Source organism: Haematobia irritans, chromosome 3 (assembly GCF_050003625.1).
Source record: "Haematobia irritans isolate KBUSLIRL chromosome 3, ASM5000362v1, whole genome shotgun sequence".
NCBI lineage: Eukaryota > Metazoa > Arthropoda > Insecta > Diptera > Muscidae > Haematobia > Haematobia irritans.
In genome coordinates, this window is record NC_134399.1 from 209,218,495 (window position 1) to 209,238,134 (window position 19,640).

A 19,640-nucleotide genomic window follows, 5' to 3' on the forward strand; every position below is an offset into this window, starting at 1 on the left:
ACAAATGATAGCCTATCAATTACAAAAATAATTGAAAGTCAATTAAAAAATTAACTGAATCCAATTAATTGATACTATTAATTTTTGATTTTTTTTTGAAAATTGATTTTTGTTTTAATTAAAAAATTTGTTGAATCAATTAAATTTTTAATTGAATATTTTTTAAAACTCAATTAGGACTTGAATTGGAAAAATTTTCTTGTGTACGTGAAAAGACTTTTTTCCGACTTCGCATCGAAAAATGTAAACAGCTAATTTTTTTTGGTATGGCATTTTTTTTTGCAGTCCGAAACTATAAACTATGTTAAACATATTTTCCCCGTAAACTATATAAAAAACAAGTAAGGAAAGTCTAAAGTCGGGCGGGCCGACTATATTATACCCTGCACCACTTTGTAAATCCACATTTTCGATACCATATCAAATCCGTCAAATGTGTTAGGTTCTATATATAAAGGTTTTTGTCCCAAATACATACATTTAAATCTGACCCCATCTGAACAAAATTTGTAATCTATACTCGTAGATTTCAAATTTAAGTCGGCTAATGCCCTGGGATGGTACACTAAGTTAGTATGGGAAAAATTTTAATCTGAACCAATTTTGAGGCAACTTTGCAAAAGTGTATTTATGATTTATCGGTCGATAGATATGTATTAGAAATAAAGGAAAAATTGAGTAACTTTTACAAGTTTTCGACTTAGCAGTGGCGATTTTATAAGGAAAATGTGGGTATTTTGGCCACTTTTGCCCAAATCGGAAAAAAACATATATATGGAAGCTATATAGAAATCTGAACCGATTTCAACCAAATTTGACATGCATACTTAGAGTTTTAATTCTATTCCCTGTGCAAAATTTCACGTAAATCGGATTACAACTTTGACCTCTGTGGTTATATGACGGAAAATCGGGCGAAAGATATATATGGGAGCTATATCTCAATCTGAACCGATTTCAATCAAATTTGGCACACCTGACTATAGTACTTATTGTTCTCCTGGTGCAAAATTTCAAGCAAATTAGGGTAAAACTCTGACTTCTGGGGCCATATAAGCCCATATCGGGCGAAAGATATATATGAGAGCTATATCTAAATCTGAACCGATTTCAATCAAATTTCGCAGACTTGACTATACGATCAAGTGTTATGTTTGTGCAAAATTTCAAGCAAATCAGGGTAAAACTCTGACTTCTGGGTCCATATAAGTCCATATTCGGCGAAATATATATGGGAGCTATATCTAAATCTGAACCGATTTCTTTCAAAATCAATAGGGTTCTATTCTGAGCCAAAACACATACTTGTGCCAAATTTGAAGTCGATTGGACTAAAACTGCGACCTAAACTTTGATTACAAAAATGTGTTCACAGACAGGCGGACGGACGGGCGGACGGACGGACATGACTAGATCGACTCAGGGACCCACCCTGGGCATTATTGTCAAAGACACCATGTGTATATCTCGTCTCCTTCTGGGTGTTGCAAACATATGCACTAACTTATAATACCCTGTTCCACAGTGTGGCGCAGGGTATAATAAAAAAATTAAAGACGAAGCGGACGTCATAGACACTAGAGCTCGACCGAATAATTGGCATTCGGCCAAAAAACGATAATTTGATTGATTCAATTAAAACTTTAATTAATGTTGATTGCAAAACACAATCAATTTTTTAATTAAAAAATTAACTATTTTCAATTACTTTCTTAACTGATTTTGTGTTTTTTAGTTTGATTAACCGAGTGATTATTTAAAATAATTTTTTAATTTAAAATTTAAAAAAAAAAATCTATCACCTTTTTTAACTGACTTATTGGAGATATTTTTTTCTGTACATGACTCCATGCCCAATAAAATGGAGAAGAGTGAAAACATTAAAATGAAATGGATTCATATATTACGGAGTCTACTATACGACTTTCGCCCGATTTAAAGTGGCAGCCCGATTTAGTTTCTACGAGGGCAGTTCGGAAACTTCTTAGCCTAGCACAAAAAGCGCGGTATAAACAGAAAAAAGTGTTTTGGAAACTTCCATCTCTGTTACGAACACATGTTAAATTTTGTTTCGATCTGGCAACTCCTTCATATAGAAACAGGTGTTCAAAAAAGAGGCATCCGCAATTTTTTTTTGACAAAGGATAAATTAGAAATGCGTGCTCTCATTAAATATTTACATAAAAAAGGTTTATCGGGACCAGAAATTCATAATGATATGGTGAATGTGTTAGGTGAAAGTGCTCTTCCATATGCAACAGTAAAAAATTGGGTTGCTGAATTTAAACGTGGTCGTACAAGCATTGAAGATGAACCACGTAGTGGACTGCAGCCGAAGTTACCAATGTCATCAACAGCGCGAAACCATCCAAAGCACTGGGCTCTGACGGAATCTCTATGCTAAAGCTGAAGCATCTGGGAATAGAGGTGTGCACGTGGGTAATAGTTTACTCACGCTCACGCACATTCACGAGTGAAAAATTATACTCACGCACACTCATGCACGATATTTTTTGGCAGGACTCACGCACACTCACGAAAAGAAAATTTGTACTCACGCACGAAAACGTCGTGACTCACGAAAAATATCGTGACTCACGAAAAATATCGTGAATCACGAATAATTTTATGATTAATTTACCTTACCGAAGTGTCTGAAAACATGAGCATTATTAAAATCGAGAATGTTATTAAACTCTTAACATCCCAGGCGTCACTAAAATTGTAATTGAATTTAACTCTTAAGCGTTTTATGTTGGTGAGCAGGAATATTTTCGTGAGTGTAATTCGTTACTCACGCACACTCACGAATATATTATTTTCGTGACTCACGCACGACATTTTGGTTTGTTAATAACGCTCACGCACACGCATGCTGTTGTCATGAGCGTGACTCACGACTCACGAAAATTTTCGTGAGTCACGGCAATTTCGTGTCACGTGCACACCTCTATCTGGGAATACTGGGAGTTGAGTACTTGACCTCAATCAACCCAGGCCGTGTGGCGCTTGACTTATCGAAGGCATTCGATACGGTTAACCATGCCAGACTTTTTCGAGGACATCGAGAACACGTCCCTACCGGCTGGAACGAAGCGTTGGGTTAGTAATTATCTGTGCGGACGCCAGTATGTGGAATTTAGGGATAGGAAATCTAGACCCCGTAGAGTGAAACAGGGAGTTCCCCAGGGTGGGGGTGATATCTCCGGCACTGTTTAACCTCTACACTCCTCTATTCCACACCCTACAGACGGCGTCGAGATTGTATCATACGCAGACGATTGTACAATCTTGGTATATGGGCCCAATGTTGATGACATCTGCGATCGTTTAAACGTCTATATCGCTAATTTTACCAGTTATTTCACTGCGAGAAACTTGAGGATATCCCCCACCAAATCCTCAGACACACTATTCACTACATGGACGGCAGAAGTGCGCAGGCAGTTGAATATTAGTGTCGATGGCGAAATAATTCCGACCACAAATTACCCCAAGATTCTTGGGGTCACATTCGACAGCCTTTTCAGCTCGTTTGCCCATGCCACTGCAATTTGTAATAAGCTGCGTGGTAGATACAAGGTCCTCAAGTCACTTGCCGGCAGTGTTATTGTGAGAAAAATGAAAAAAATGGAATTTCGTGTTTTGAAAATACTGTTTTCTGAAGGGATAAAATACGGTGGAAGCAAAAACATGGCTTGATAATGAGTTTCCGGACTCTGCCCCAGGGAAATCAACAATAATTGATTGGTATCCAAAATTCAAGCGTGGTGAAATGAGCACGGAGGACGGTGAACGCCCGAAAGAGGTGGTTACCGACGAAAACATCAAAAAACCACAAAATGATTTTGAATGACCGTAAAATGAAGTTGATCGAGATAGCAGAGGCCTTAAAGATATCAAAGGAACGTGTTGGTCATATCATTCATCAATATTTGGATATGCGGAAGCTCTGTGATGATTCTGAGCGGCGTTTGCAGCTGTTAACTCGTAATACACCCGAGTTTTTCCATCGATATGTGACAATGGATGAAACATGGCTCCAACACTACACTCCTGAGTCCAATCGACAGTCGGCTGAGTGGACAGCGACCGGTGAACCGTCTCCGAAGCGTGGAAAGACTTAAAAGTCCGCTGGCAAAGTAATGGACTCTGTTTTTTGGGATGCGCATAGAATAATTTTTGTCGATTATCTTGAGAAGGGAAAAACCATCAACTATTATATGGCGTTTTTGGAGCGTTTGAAGGTCGAAATCGCGGCAAAACGGCCCCATACGAAGAAGATAAAAGTGTTGTTCCACCAAGACAACGCACCGTGCCACAAGTCATTGAGAACGATGGGAAAAATTAATGAATTGGGCTTCGAATTGCTTCCCCACCCACCGTATTCTCCAGATCTGGCCCCCAGCGACTTTTTCTTGTTCTCAGACCTCAAAAGGATGCTCGCAGGGAAAAAATTTGGCTGCAATGAAGAGGTGAAACTGAGGCCTATTTTGAGGCAAAACCGAAGGAGTACTACCAAAATGGTATCAAACAATTGGAAGGTCGTCGTAATCGTTGTATTGCTTTTTAAGGGAACTATGTTGAATAATAAAAACGAATTTTGACAAAAAAATGTGTTTTTCTTCGTTAAACCGGGGACTTATCAGCCAACATTTAAATTATAGAACATGTTTGCGGTATTTGCTTTAGATAAGCATTAAATGGATGCGACAATCATGTCCAAACATGGTTTTTCTGGGCGTGCAGAGGAAAGAGACTTCCCACGGCAGACTAGGGTAGTTTTAGCCCAATTAAGATCAGGCAAGTGCAGCCGCCTCAATTCCTACTTATCAGTGATTGATAGCAGCGTAGCTGACGTATATCCAATTTGCAACCAAGGGCCACACGACACGCGTCATCTTTTCTCTTGCCTAGCTAAACCAACCCGATGTACCACCAGATCACTCTGGGCACACCGCACCTTAGTCGCAGAGTTCCTCGATCTGGCCACAAGCTGAAGTACCAAAGCGTATAACATAAAATGGATGAAATCACAATAAACTGTTACAACAACCAACAAATATATAATTTCAATTTGAACTACAAAATATTTGAATAAGTTTGGTGATCAGATCGAAAAATACATTAAAACTAAGGAATTCCCTAAACTCTAATTTTTATTTCGTATCGAATCACCCTTTTGGCTACCTAAAAGTGTCAGCCTAATTTACTATTTTAGACTTATTTTAAAAAAAGCAAAAAAACTCTTAAAGAAAGATTTCAGGCCTCTGGCCATTCCCCAATCTTAATACTGCATATATCAATTAATCTCTAATTAAAATAAATAATTTAATTAATGGTAGCTAATGAGAGAATATACAACTTTGTTTTCATACTAGCGAAGTTGTTATATCGTGACATTGTGGATATTAATCTAATTCAAGGTGTTATATTATTAAGGCCTCATTTACTACTTCTCTCCACTATGTGAACTCTTTAGAAAAATCAAATTAGGTTATTTACACCTTCGACTAGTTTCGAAGATCATATTAAAATCATAAATAAAAACAAAACAATTGATGTGTTGTTTACTACATTTGTTGGAGCCAGTTAAGATGGTATCTGTATGGCAAAGCACTGCTTTAAAATGGCACGAACCTAAAATCCATAAAAATCAAACATAGAAGAAATCATAAAAATGAAATATAAAAATGCAAACTAACCAGAAGAAACCGCATCAACCTCATTCACGGTTAATGTTTATCGAGACACATGCGTTTATGGTTGTACATGGTTGAAATGATTGGTTGGTTTGGTTTTCTATGGTCATCCATCTATTGAAGACATTTGTTTTTGACGTTGGTTTTAATAAACAAAACGCGTCTTGATCAGGCTTAGTTATGAAAATTTTGCTCCAATTTACCCAAAACTCTACAATTACCAAATATTCACATGGTAGCTAATTGTTAATTTTCACATGTGTGTAATTTCTTTCATTTTCGAACACATTCGGTTATGTACTTTGCATAGATTAAAGTTAATGTGAGGAAATTTTTTTGTTATTTAACTAAAACAGTGAATGCATTACCATAGTTACCTCCTTCCCCATCACCTAATGAAGTTCAGTTTCCAACGAAAGTTTTGTTGTTGATTTTAAAATTGTTTCCTCTACTTAAAATATATTGATGAAGTTTATTTCACAAGATTTTCGTTTTCGAAAGAAATGGGGGGAGGAAAACACATTTTACAAGAATTGCCCATTGTATTTTAATTTTGATGTTGACTTTATTGCTATTCAGTTATTTTGTCCTCAATGCATTTTGCCCAAAACAATTACCCATTAATATAAAAAAAACATTTCGTTTATTTTAATTTTTTGGGAAAGTTTGTTCGAAGCATTGAAAAGGGCAGACGAATTAAAACTATCGTATTGTAAATATTATATGTATCGAATTTTCGTGAATATTTTTGTAGTAACATTTTTTTTAAATAAGTTTGTGTCTTAAGTCTTTTGTTTTGATGTTACTGTATTTTTCTATGAAATTTCATTGAATCGATTTTTCCAGATGATTTTTTAGTAAATGGGTTTGTGTCTTAAATCTTTTGATTTGTCTATTCTGTGTAAACAAAAGCAATCTTCTATTTCCTTTGTTTACACAGGACAGACAAACCAAAAGGGTACATTGCATGTGAAATTATGACGAATCGAATTTTCTAGATCTTTTGTCTTGTGTGTTTTTTATTGAGAAAAAAGTTGTGTCTGTTTGGGCATGTTAGTTTAAAATATCGACTTAACCAATATTGCTAATAAGAGAATCATACGGCCAAAAGTTAATGTCCAAAGTTCAAACACCATGGAAATTACGAATTTTGGACATAATATGCGAAATATTAAATACAAACTAGTCCAAAACACTCCGATGCAAAATAGAGGGAAGATCATTCAAGGGAAGAAAGGAAAAGACTTGGATTAAAGACTTGGATTAATAACATTCAGGAATGGACCGGTATAACAGATGTTGGAACTGTACTTAGCGAATGCAGAAACTGACTATCTTTCGCTGAAATAATAAAAAACAAGTAAGGAAAGTCTAAAGCCTGGCGGGGCCGACTATATTATACCCTGCACCACTTTGTATATCTAAGTTTTCGATACCATACCACATCCGTCAATTGTGTTGGGTGGTATATATAAAATGTTTGTCCCAAATACATACATTTTAATATCTCTCGATCTGGTTTGATAGACTTCTACAAATTCTATAGACTCAAAATTTAAGTCGGCTAATGCTCTAGGGTGAAACGCAATGCTAGTAAAAAAAAAGAATGGGAAAGATTTAAATATGAAGCAATTTTAAGGAAACTTCACAAAAGTTTATTTATGATTTAACGCTCGATATATATATGTATTTGAAGTTAAGGAAAATTACAGTCAGTTTTACAACTTTTAGACTAAGCAGAGGCGATTTTACAAGGAAAATGTTGGTATTTTGACCATTTTTGTCGAAATCAGAAACACATATATATGGGACCTATATCTAAATCTGAACCGATTCCAACCAAATTGGGCACGCACAGCTACAATGCTAATTGTACTCCCTGTACAAAATTTCAACTAAATCGGAGTAAAAAATTGGCCTCTGTGGTCATATGGGTGTAAATCGGGCGAAAGCTATATATGGGAGATATATCCAAATCTGAACCGATTTCAACAAAATTTGGCACGCATAGTTACAATGCTAATTCTACTCCCTATGCAAAATTTCAACTAAATCGGCGCAAAAAATTGGCCTCTGTGGGCAAATGAGTGTAAATCGGGCGAAAGCTATATATGGGAGCTATATCTAAATCTGAACCGTTTTGGCTGATATTTTGCAAGTTTTTCGAGACACATAAAATATTCGGATGTACGGAATTTGAGGAAGATCGGTTGATATACACGCCAATTATGACCAGATCGGTGAAAAATATATATGGCAGCTATATCTAAATCTGAACCGATTTTTTCCAAAATCAATAGGGATCGTCTTTGAGCCGAAACAGGACCCTATACAAAATTTTAGGATAATCTGACTAAAACTGCGAGCTGTACTTTGCACACAAAAATACACCAACAGACAGACAGACGGACATCGCTAAATCGACTCAGAATTTAATTCTAAGCCGATCCGTATACTAAAAGGTTGGTCTATGATTACACCTTCTTGGCGTTACATACAAATGCACAAACTTATTATACCCTGTACCACAGTAGTGGTGAAGGGTATAAAAACGTATGAATATATCTATATATTAATAATAAAATATATTTTATGCAGTAATTTGAAGAACATTTTATCAAAAATTTAAAAAATCTTATTTTAAAGTTTTTAATCATTTTTGTGGTTAGTATGAAATAATTTTTTTTCTTCGAAATATATGTTTTATTATTTTATTTTTGAAGTTTATTTCTAACATATTTTGATGTTAAATGTTATAAGGATTTTAGCTTGCACCATTGAGGTAAAGTTACTACTTCTACAAAAAAGGAGAACTTACTCACAATGAATTTTTATAGTATGTGATATAACAACAAATTAAAATTTTTAAAGGATTTGGATTTATAGACAATTTAGAGAAAATTTTATTTCTATAGAAAATTTTGTCAAAATTTAACTTCTATAGAAAATTTTGTGAAAATTCTTACTTCTAAAGAAAATTTCCTCAAAATTTTATTTCTATAAAAATTTTTCTCAAAGTTTTATTTCTATAGAAAATTTTCTCAAAATTTTATTTCTATAGAAAATGTTGTCAAAATTTTATTTCTATAGAAAAATTGTCAACATTTTATTTCTATAAAACATTTTGTCAACATTTTATTTCCATAGAGAATTTTGTCAAAATTTTATCTCTATAGAAAATGTTGTCAAATTTTTATTTCTATAGAAAATTTTCTTAAAAGTTTATACCTATTCAAAATTTTGTGAAGATTCTTAGTTCTAAAGAAAATTTCCTCAAAATTTTATTTCTATAGAAAATTTTCGCAAAATTTTATTTCTATAGAAAATTTTGCCAAAATTTTATTTCTATAGAAAATGTTGTCAAATTTTTATTTCTATAGAAAATTTTGTCAACATTTAATTTCTATAGAAAATTTTGTCAATATTTTATTTCCATAGAGCATTTTAACAAAATTTAATCTCTATAGAAAATTTTGTCAAAAATTTATTTCTATAGAAAATTTTGTCAAAATTTTATTTCTATAGAAAAAAGTTTATATCTATAGAAAATTTGGACAAATTTTTATTTCTATAGAAAATTTTCTTAAAAGTTTATACTTATAGAAAATTTTGACAAATTTTTATTTCTATAGAAAATTTCGGCAATTTTTTTTTTCTATAGAAAATTTTCGCAAAATTTTATTTCTATAGAAAATTTTGTCAAAATTTTATTTCTGTAGAAAATTTTCGCAAAATTTTATTTCTATAGAAAATTTTGTCCAAATTTTATTTCTATAGAAAATTTTGTCAACATTTTATTTCCATAGAGAATTTTGTCAAATTTTATTTCTATAGAAAATTTTGACACATTTTTATTTCTATAGAAAATTTTGGCAAAATTTTATTTCTGTAAAAAATTTTGTCAACATTTTATTTCTGCGAAAATGTTTAAAAAAAAAATATTTCTGTAAAAATGTTATTTCTATAAAAAAAATTTTTATTAACATGAATATTTCCGTCGAGATTTAGTTTCATTCATCCTGGAGAAATTTTAATTTGATTTTATATTGTCGAAAATAATCATATGTCGAATTATGGAAAAACCGCAAGCAACCGAAATAAAAGATAAAAAATAAATCGTTAAATAAAATACTTAAAGTTGGCCTAACACATACACCTACCCCCCAAAAAAGTAGTCTGGAATAAAATTTGAATTAAAATTCTAGAAAAGTGACATAATTTTATTTCCATAGAAAATTTTGATAAAGTTTTATTTTTAGAAAAAATTGTGATACAATTTTATTTCTATCGAAAATTTTGTTAAAATTTTATGTCTGTAAAAAATTTTGTCAACAGTTTATTTCTGCGAAAATTTTTCAAAAATTTTTATCTCTGTAAAAAATTTCCCCAAAATTTTATTTCTGTACAAAATTTTCTCAAAACTTTATTTCTGTAAAAATGTTATTTCTATAGAAAAATTTTTTATTAATATGAATATTTGCGTCGGGATTTAGTTTAATTCATCCTGCAGAAATTTTAATTTGATTTTATATTGTCGAAAATAAAAATATGTCGAATTATGGAAAAACCGCAAACAACCGAAACAAAAGATAAAAGAAATCGTTAAATAAAAAGCCTAAAGTTGGGCTAACACATACACCTACCCCCCAAAAAAGTAGTCTGGAATAAAATTTGAATTAAAATTCTAGAAAAGTGACATAATTTTATTTCCATAGAAAATTTTGATAAAGTTTTATTTTTAGAAAAAATTGTGATAAAATTTTATTTCTATCGAAAATTTTGTCAAAATTTTATATCGGTACAAAATTTTCTCAAAATTTTATTTTTGCGAAAATTTTTCAAAAAATTTTATTTCTTTAAAAAATTTTCACAAAATTTTATTTCTGTACAAAATTTTCTCAAAATTTTATTTCTGTAAAAATTTTATTTCTACAGAAAAAAAAAATTATTAATATGAATATTTCCGTCGAGATTTAGTTTCATTCATCCTACAGAAATTTTAATTTGAGTTTATATTGTCGAAAATAATAATATGTCGAATTATGGAAAAACCGCAAGCAACCGAAAAAAATATACAAGAAATCGTTGAATAAAATGCTTAAAGTTGGGCTAACACATACACCTACACATACCCTCCAAAAAAGTAGTCTGGAATAAAATTTGAATTAAAATTCTAGAAAAGTGACATAAAAAAGATCCATAAATTAATAGTATTTATTTAATGGTGCATCATTCCACTATGGAAATTGCTCGTGTAGTTTTGTGTGGCTTTTGTTTCGGTGGAGTAACCTTGAACTAGAAATTATCATTGACATATAAAGAAATCAAGATATTCAGATTTAGTTTGCACAATAATCCAAATTTAGACGTCAGCAACACTAGCACAATATCAAAGAGCTTTAAGATTAGTACTACCATATATATCGTCCATTATATTTAATGATAAATGTGAGATATTAAAAGAAGAAGAACCTCAAATAAGAAAAAGAAGCTGTCAGACCTGCAGCATCAGCTGAAAAAAAAATGAAATAAAATTGACAACCATCCATTATGGCTATGAGAAGATATGCGATGGGGCTGTTTTTAGCTGGGGGTCTCCACTACCATTTTGTTTCTTTTTTCTAGATTTCCAATCAAAACTTCATCTCATCACCATATTGAATTCATTTTGTTTTCTATATCAGAAACCTGAAACTGAAACAAAATTAAAAAATATTTATATTTGTTTCTTATTTGTCCATATCTCTATGCAGACGCGGTTTTTATTTAAAATATCTATCAAATGCAAAATAGTTAATTAACATGGCATTTCAATTTAATTTTAATGATCGTCATAGGAATTGAATGTCCGAACAAAAAGACCGATACTGGAAATAAAACTCGATTTTGATATGTTTGCCTTGCCAGGAGGACCTAAGGCCAATATTGGTAGCAGGCCATTGTGCCATATGAATGGGCAGACATAAGCTAATTGCAATACGAACAATGATGGCCAGACAAAAATATTAAATTTATTTGTGTAAATTTTATATTATTTATTTTCTACCGAATTAAATTGACCGCGAAATTTAGTTATACCGCTTTTTTCTTGTTCAAAAAATTTGCCATTGTATTTATATAGGTTTTTATTAATTATTGTACTATGTGTAGTAAAACCAAAATTGCACAGCTTCTGTATGAATGTAAAAACTGTGAGTATCTTTTAAAAATATTTTCTTCTTTATGACATATATAAAAACTTTCTTTTCCAAACCTCTGAAACGTGTATTATTTATATGAAAATATTCTAATTTATTACTATAATAAGTTTAAGAAATAGAATTCAAAAAATAATTTTACTATTTTATACGAATAAAATATGAAAGAAATAGAAGAAATAGTAGAACCACAAACTGTAAATAATTTGGAATATTAAATAAAGGAAAATAAATTTTTAAAATTCCTTAATCGGAGGCCTTGGAAGTTTACCACGATTTTCTATGTCATAATCACTTTGATTAAGACTTCTGGGTGAAAGACTTAGGCAAACCCGAGGAGACATTACACGAATATGTAATGTCCCCTAGGGACATTAAAAAGAGGACCCCAATGGACCAATATGGTTGAAATGAACATCAGACCGTTACCACGGATTCATGTTATCGTCCATAACCTAACCTAATCCACCAAGAATCAATCGAGTAATTTAACAGTGGCGAGTTGAAAATGAGAGGTCCCATGTGAATCCATTCTTTCTTCAATTTAGCATCGAATTTCTTGAAATTGGCATCTGAGTGGGGTTAGGTTAGGTTAGGTTAGGTGGCAGCCCGATGTATCAGGCTCACTTAGACTATTCAGTCCATTGTGATACCACATTGGTGAACTGAGTGGGGTTAGGTAGTATATGTAGGAGACTCTGAAACAAACGATGCCATTGTGATACCATTTTAAATTAAGCTTAAGTTCTTCCAAAGGCACAACTTTAAAAGTACTTCCAGAAGATGCACTGCCAATGATGTTAGTTATTCTAACTACCCAGGAAGTTCTTTTAATTCAATTTTTTATAACTTGGGTTTTTCCACTTGGGTTTAGACCACGATTGCCACTCGTGCCAAAAATGATTTTCCAAAATATGACGAACATTTTACCACAAATCTATCAAAAAACAAGTAAGTAAAGTAGAAAGTCGGGCGGGGCCGACTATATCATACCCTAAACCACCATTACAGAATTAGTAATCATAAGCATTTGTGGGGTAACATATAGGTCTGGGAGATAAACCGCAGTTGCATATTTAAGAAAATTAACGGGTACATGTCTATGGGTGCTTTGTGTCAATCTGACTATAGCTCATAGTCAATGTTGCCAGGGAAAATGTTCGGTTTACCCTACAAGGACAAAAAGAGTTCCCTACTTTCCCATACATTCACAAACAATTTTCCCTACTATATTTTTCGTTAAATTTAAAAAAATTTACCAAACAAAAATGGTTCTAAGTACTTTATTATCTTAAAACATGAATATGCAACGTATATAACTTAGAATATAAATTTGTATTACCACCACGGTTGCCACAGTTGGTAGAATTCTACCCAAATTAGTAATCTTTCTTGCTAAATCTCTATAAAAATAAAATTTTGGAAAAGTTTCTATAAACAAATTTTTATGAGAAATTTTTCTATAGAAATAAAATTTTGACAATAAATTCTATAGAAATAAAATTTTGAGAAAAAATTCCACAGAGATAACATTTTGAGAAAATTTTTTATAGAAATAATATTTTGAAAAAAAAAATTGTATAGAAATACAATTTTGACAAAATGTTCTATAGAAATAAAATGATGTCAAAAATCTCTACATGAATAAAGTTTACCACACATTGTTAAAGAGCCTTGCTGGCTTCTAATTTCCTCCTCTAGAGCCACCAAAATGTAAAAATTATTACAAATTGTGTTGAGTGAAAATGTCCTACATTGTGACCCTACGTCCCTACAAGACGCTCAATATTATAAAAGCCCTACATATAGGGAATTTCCCCTACTTCTAGCAACACTGGCTGTGTTGATATTGCGCCTACGGAGCTAGTATGCCACTAATATTGAGCCCATTATTAAAAAGAGAAAATCGCTCAGTTAATGTGGGTAATAAATACAAATTTGTAAAAATCGAGCAATATTCATATGTAAGAGCTACAAGTACGTACGATCGGCTAGTACATCAAAATTTGAAATTTGAGTAACATTGGTTAATAAATAAGAGTAATATGGCCAAATTTGGGAAAATCGAGCGATGCATATATATGGAAGCTATATCTAAATCTGAACCAATTTGCATAATATTTTGCGGGTTTGATTAATACCACAAAAGGTTACCTTGTGCAAGATTTGAGTAAGATCAGTTACGAAATGAGGCCTGTATGGTCAAACATAAGGTTATAAGGGCGAATTTTTCAAAATCGAGCGATACATATATGGGAGCTATATCTAAATTTGAACCGATTTCGATGAAATTTTGCACATATGGTTAGTACTATAGAGGACTGTATCTAGCCAACTTTTAGTAAGATCGGTTAATAAATAAGGGTTCTATGGCCAAATTTGGGAAAATCGGGCTATACATATATATGGGAGCTATATCAAAATCTGAACCGATTTCGATGATTTTTTGCACATGTAGTTAGTGCTATAGAAGACCACATTTAGCCAAATTTGGTTAAGATCGGTTGATAAATAAGGGTTTTATGGTCAAATTTAGAAAAATCGGGCGGTATATATATATGGGAGCTATAGCTAAATCTGAACCGATTTCGACGATTTTTTGCACATATAGTTAGTGCTATAGAAGATTATATTTAGCCAACTTTGAGTAAGATCGGTTGATAAATAAAGGTTTTGTGGCCAAATTTGGGAAAATCGGGCGATACATATATATGAGAGCTATATCTAAATCTCAACCGATTTGGATGAAATTTTGCAGACTTGAAGGGCGATGGAAAAGATTACCTTTTGCCAAATTTGGTGACGATCCGTTTGAAAAAAAACGCGCAACGTGACCCCATTTGTCGAAAATGATCCGATTTCTTCCAAATTCAATAGCGTTCTTCCTTGTGCCCAAAAAACTCCCTGTACCAAATTTCATCAAAATCGGTTAATAATTGCGATCGGAATCCTGTGAACAACAAATACATGGACAGACGGACGGACGGACACCAAGCGCTAGATCGACTCAGGAGGTGATTCTGAGTCGATCGGTATATATTTTATGGGGTCTAAAATCAATATATCTGGTAGGCACATTTTTTGGCCGATCAAACTTATTATACCCTGACCACTATGTGGTTTAGGCTATAAAAAGAAATAAATATTGCTATAGAAAATTTTGTCCATATTTTATTTCTATAAAAAATTGAAGTACCTCTTAATGAAGATGAATGTTTTGCAAAGTCTACCAAAACATCAAGAATTCTAGCAATCTACCAGACAGTTAAAAACCAAGTTGACCTTAGGATACCCAATTTTAATTCCAATTACTAATTATTAGTTTAAGTGGAAAATTTAACAGCATAAAATCTGAAAAAACGGCTGGAAAATCAATGCAGCGGATGCTTAAACAAATGACATGGGGCCTATGACAAACCCATGTTAAATTTAGTGCTCCTGATCCGATTTTGTACCACTTCCGGATCTAAAAAAATGTTTCATTACTTTATTTTTGCTGGGATGTTTTTGGTAGAATTTTTCTGTATTAAAAGAAGAAGATTTATCCATCTTTAGGGAACTGCTGAAAGGGTTTCCTTTACACTGAAAAAAAATTTGTCGTGAGGTCAAATATTTCATGTCTTTAAAATACGAATGCAAATTTTGCTTAGCATAGAAGGCGCATTTCTCTAATATAAAGTTTTTTTCCTTGCCGAAAAGTCGATACACTTTTCAATGAAGACATATTGTCCTTATAATTAAGTGATTTGACTTAAAAATGGGTATCATACCATGAAAGAAAAAATGTTTGGGCTAAGGCCAACTTGACTTTAATAATTCAGAAAAATTCTTTAAATTTAATGAAATTGTCTATAAATTTGTTGTCTTTTTATATCTTGACTACAAAGCAAAAAATCGTTCAAATATACGACATGTTTTTCAAAACTTTATTTTAAAGAAGTTTTTAACTTGAAACATAGAATAATTTCTACTGGAAGTCGAGTCTTAGTTTGGAAAATAAAGTTGTCATTAACTCGTTCTTAAAGAACTTTGATAGCATATGAAGAAAAAAAAGCTGAGAAAGTGAAAAATTAAAATTTGCTTACTAGAAGCAAGTACACAAAACTCAAATTTAAAAGAGAATTGTGTCTTAAAAGTATCCTTACTTGTATTCTCCACTTCTTTGGCTCGGAATCAATACCAAATTTGTTAAAAAAAATCTTTGCAACCGGGTATGCTTTTTTTCAGTGTAGCCATTTAAGACTGACTTTTTACTATTTTTTCTCACCCCACTCTACTGAGTGATAAATACAAAATTTTTACGCTATAAGGGAATAAGGTTGATATAAAAGAAAATTTAAGTAAACATAATTATATAAAACTAAATTTAATAACACAATAATTAATTAAAATAATTTAATTAAATTATACTCACTTTATTTAAAATTAAATTTGTTATTAAATTGAACTCACGTTATTAAAATTTCAATAAATAACAAATATTTATATACGTTCAATTACAAAAAAACTACTATTAAATTAAATTATAATAAAATAAATACGTATATAAATATATTTATTCTATACCTTCTATGAGCGTATAAAGATGTGTGGGTATGTATTTTTTTTATTTGAAAAATATTTTAAATAATATTTTAAAATAATAGTCTTCGTATTGATTCAAGCTGTTGGGTGTGCTAAAATATATAGGGATTGGCAATATTTAACACTTGGAGTGCATAGATATATTAATTCATTATTTTATGATGTGCGGAAATTACAATATATGTGACAAGACAATTAAAAATTAATTGCTTTGTTTTGTTTGTTATATAATTTTATAATACCGTCATCTTTTGGCTTAAAATAATTAATTAGAAACATTGAAAAGATATTTGTTTCGTAGTACATTAACACCTACCCTCATATCATAAACAGAAAATGCAAAATTAATAGTTTTTCATATTTAAAATGAACACATACGCTCGAGAATATTATGGCAAGCACTATGAACATTTTTGAAAATTCTTCCTAGATAAAAATGTGTCTTAAACACGGTTGGCACTTGAGGCAAAAATAATCTACCAAAATTTTACCAAAAACTACCAAACAAAAAATATTATTTTGCAAAAATTTATTTCTGCAGAAAGGTTTGCCAAAATTTTATTTCTGTGGAAAACAAATTCTATAGAATATTTAATAAAATTTGTTATTAGAAAATTTTTTCAAAATATTATATTATTTTAGTCAATTTTTTATTTCTATAGAAAAATTCGCCAAAATTTTATTTTTATAGAAAATTTTGTCAAAATTTTATCTCTATAGAAAATTTTGCCAAAATTGTATTTCTATAGAAAATTATGTCAAAATTTTATTTCTATAGAAAATACTTTCAAATGTTTTTTTTTTTCTATAGAACTTTTTATCAAAATTGCATTTCTATAGAAAATTTTGACAACATTTTATTTCTATAGAAAATATTGTCAAAATTTTATTTTTATACAAAAAAATTTCAAAATTTTATTTCTATGGAAAATTTTGTCAAAATTTTATCTCTATAGAAAATGTTGTCAAAATTTTATCTATATAGAAAATTTTGTCAAAATTTTATTTCTATAGAAAATGTTGTCAAAATTTTATTTCTATAAAAATTTTTGTCAAAATTTTATTTCGTTGTTGTTTTTGATTTCAGCTTAAAACCACGCATTGGCTACACTACAAAATGTAGCTTAACCAACAGAGGAAAAGAATGTTTGTCAAATTTATTTGGGCAAAGCTATATAGACTGCAAGATGGTTGAATGGACGCACGTTTCGGAATTAACACATCAGCATCCTCTACTTGCAGCAAAATTATCAACCAATTATCAAAATAAATTCAAACAGTTCCCTAAACCCAAAAGTGAACAACACTTGAACCTTCCGAAAAAACGTTTTACATGATAGCCGGCTTATGCCGAAATAAATTCGTACAAACATATATCTTTTTCCTTTCCGAAACGTGCGTCCATCCAACCATCTTGCAGTCTATAGGGCTTTGCCCAAATAAATTTGACAAACATTCTTTTCCTCTGTTGGTTAAGCTACACTTCGTAGTTTAGTCAATGCGTGGTTTTAAGCTGAAATCAAAAACAACAACAATGATTAAAGGAAAAAAACCAACAATAACGAAACAAAACGAATGCAAAAAAAAGAGGAAGCACGCTCAAAATAAACCCAGCCAACTGCACTCAAATCGATGATTTGACAGTGTCAAAGGAAAAAGAGATATGTTTGTACGAATTTATTTCGGCATAAGCCGGCTATCATGTAAAACCTTTTTTCGGAAGGTTCAAGTGTGGTTCACTTTTGGGTTTAGTGAACTACCTGAATTTTTCTGATAGTTCGTTGATAGTTTTGCTGCAAGTAGAAGATGCTGATGACGAATGTGGTAATTCCGAAACGTGCGTCCATCCAACCATCTTGCAGTCTATAGGGCTTTGCCTAAATAAATTTGACAAACATTCTTTTCCTCTGTTGGTTAAGCTACACTTCGTAGTTTAGTCAATGGTTTTAAGCTGAAATCAAAAACAACAACAATGATTAAAGGAAAAAAGCCAACAATAACAAAACAAAAGGAATGAAAAAAATTTTATTTCTATAGAAAATTTTGACAAAATTTTATTTCTATCGAAAATTTTGTCAAATTTTTTTTTATATGCAAAATTTTTTCTTTATAGAAAATTTTGTCCAAATTTTATTTCTATAGAAAATTTTGTCAAAATTTTATTTATATACAAAATTTGTCAAAATTTTATTTCTATAGAAAATTTTGTAAAAATTTTATCTCTATAGAAAATTTTGTCAAAATTTTATTTCTATAGAAAATTTTGTCAAAATTTTATTTCTATAGAAAATTTTGTCAAAATTTTATCGCTCTAGAAAATTTTGTCAAAATTTTATTTCTAAGCAAAAATTTGTCAAAGTTTTATTTCTATAGAAAATTTTGTCAAAATTTTATTTCTATTGAAAATTTGGCAAAATTTTATCTCTATAGAAAATTTTGTCTAAATTTTATTTCTATAGAAAATTTTGTCAAAATTTTGTTTCTATAGAAATTTTTGTCAAAATTGTATCTCTATAGAAATTTTTGTCAAAATTTTATTTTTATAGAAAATTTTTTCAAAATTTTATCTCTGTAGAAAATTTTGTCAAAATTTTATTTCTATAGAAAATTTTGTCAAAATTTCATTTCTATAAAAATTTTTTGTCAAAATTGTAATTTTATAGAAAATGTTGACAAAATTTTATCTTTATAGAAAATTTTGTCAAAATTGTATTTATATAGAAAATTATATTTCTATAGAAAATTTTGCCAAAATTAAATTTCTATAGATAATTTTGTCAAATTTGTATTTCTATAGAAAATTTTGTCAAAATTTTATTTCTATAGAAAATTTTGTCAAAATTTTATCTCTATAGAAAATTTTGTCAAAATTTTATCTATATAGAAAATTTTGTAAAAATTTTATCCCTATAGAACTTTTTATCAAAATTTTATTTCTATAGAAATTTTTGTCAAATTTTTATTTCTATAGAAAATTTTGTAAAAATTTTATTTCTATAGAAAATTTTGTCAAAATTTTATCTCTATAGAAATTTTTGTCAAAATTTTATCTCTATAGAAATTTTTGTCAAAATTTTATTTCGTGTTGTTTTTGTGTAGCTTAACCAACAGAGGAAAATAATGTTTGTCAAATTTATTTGGGCAAAGCCCTATAGAC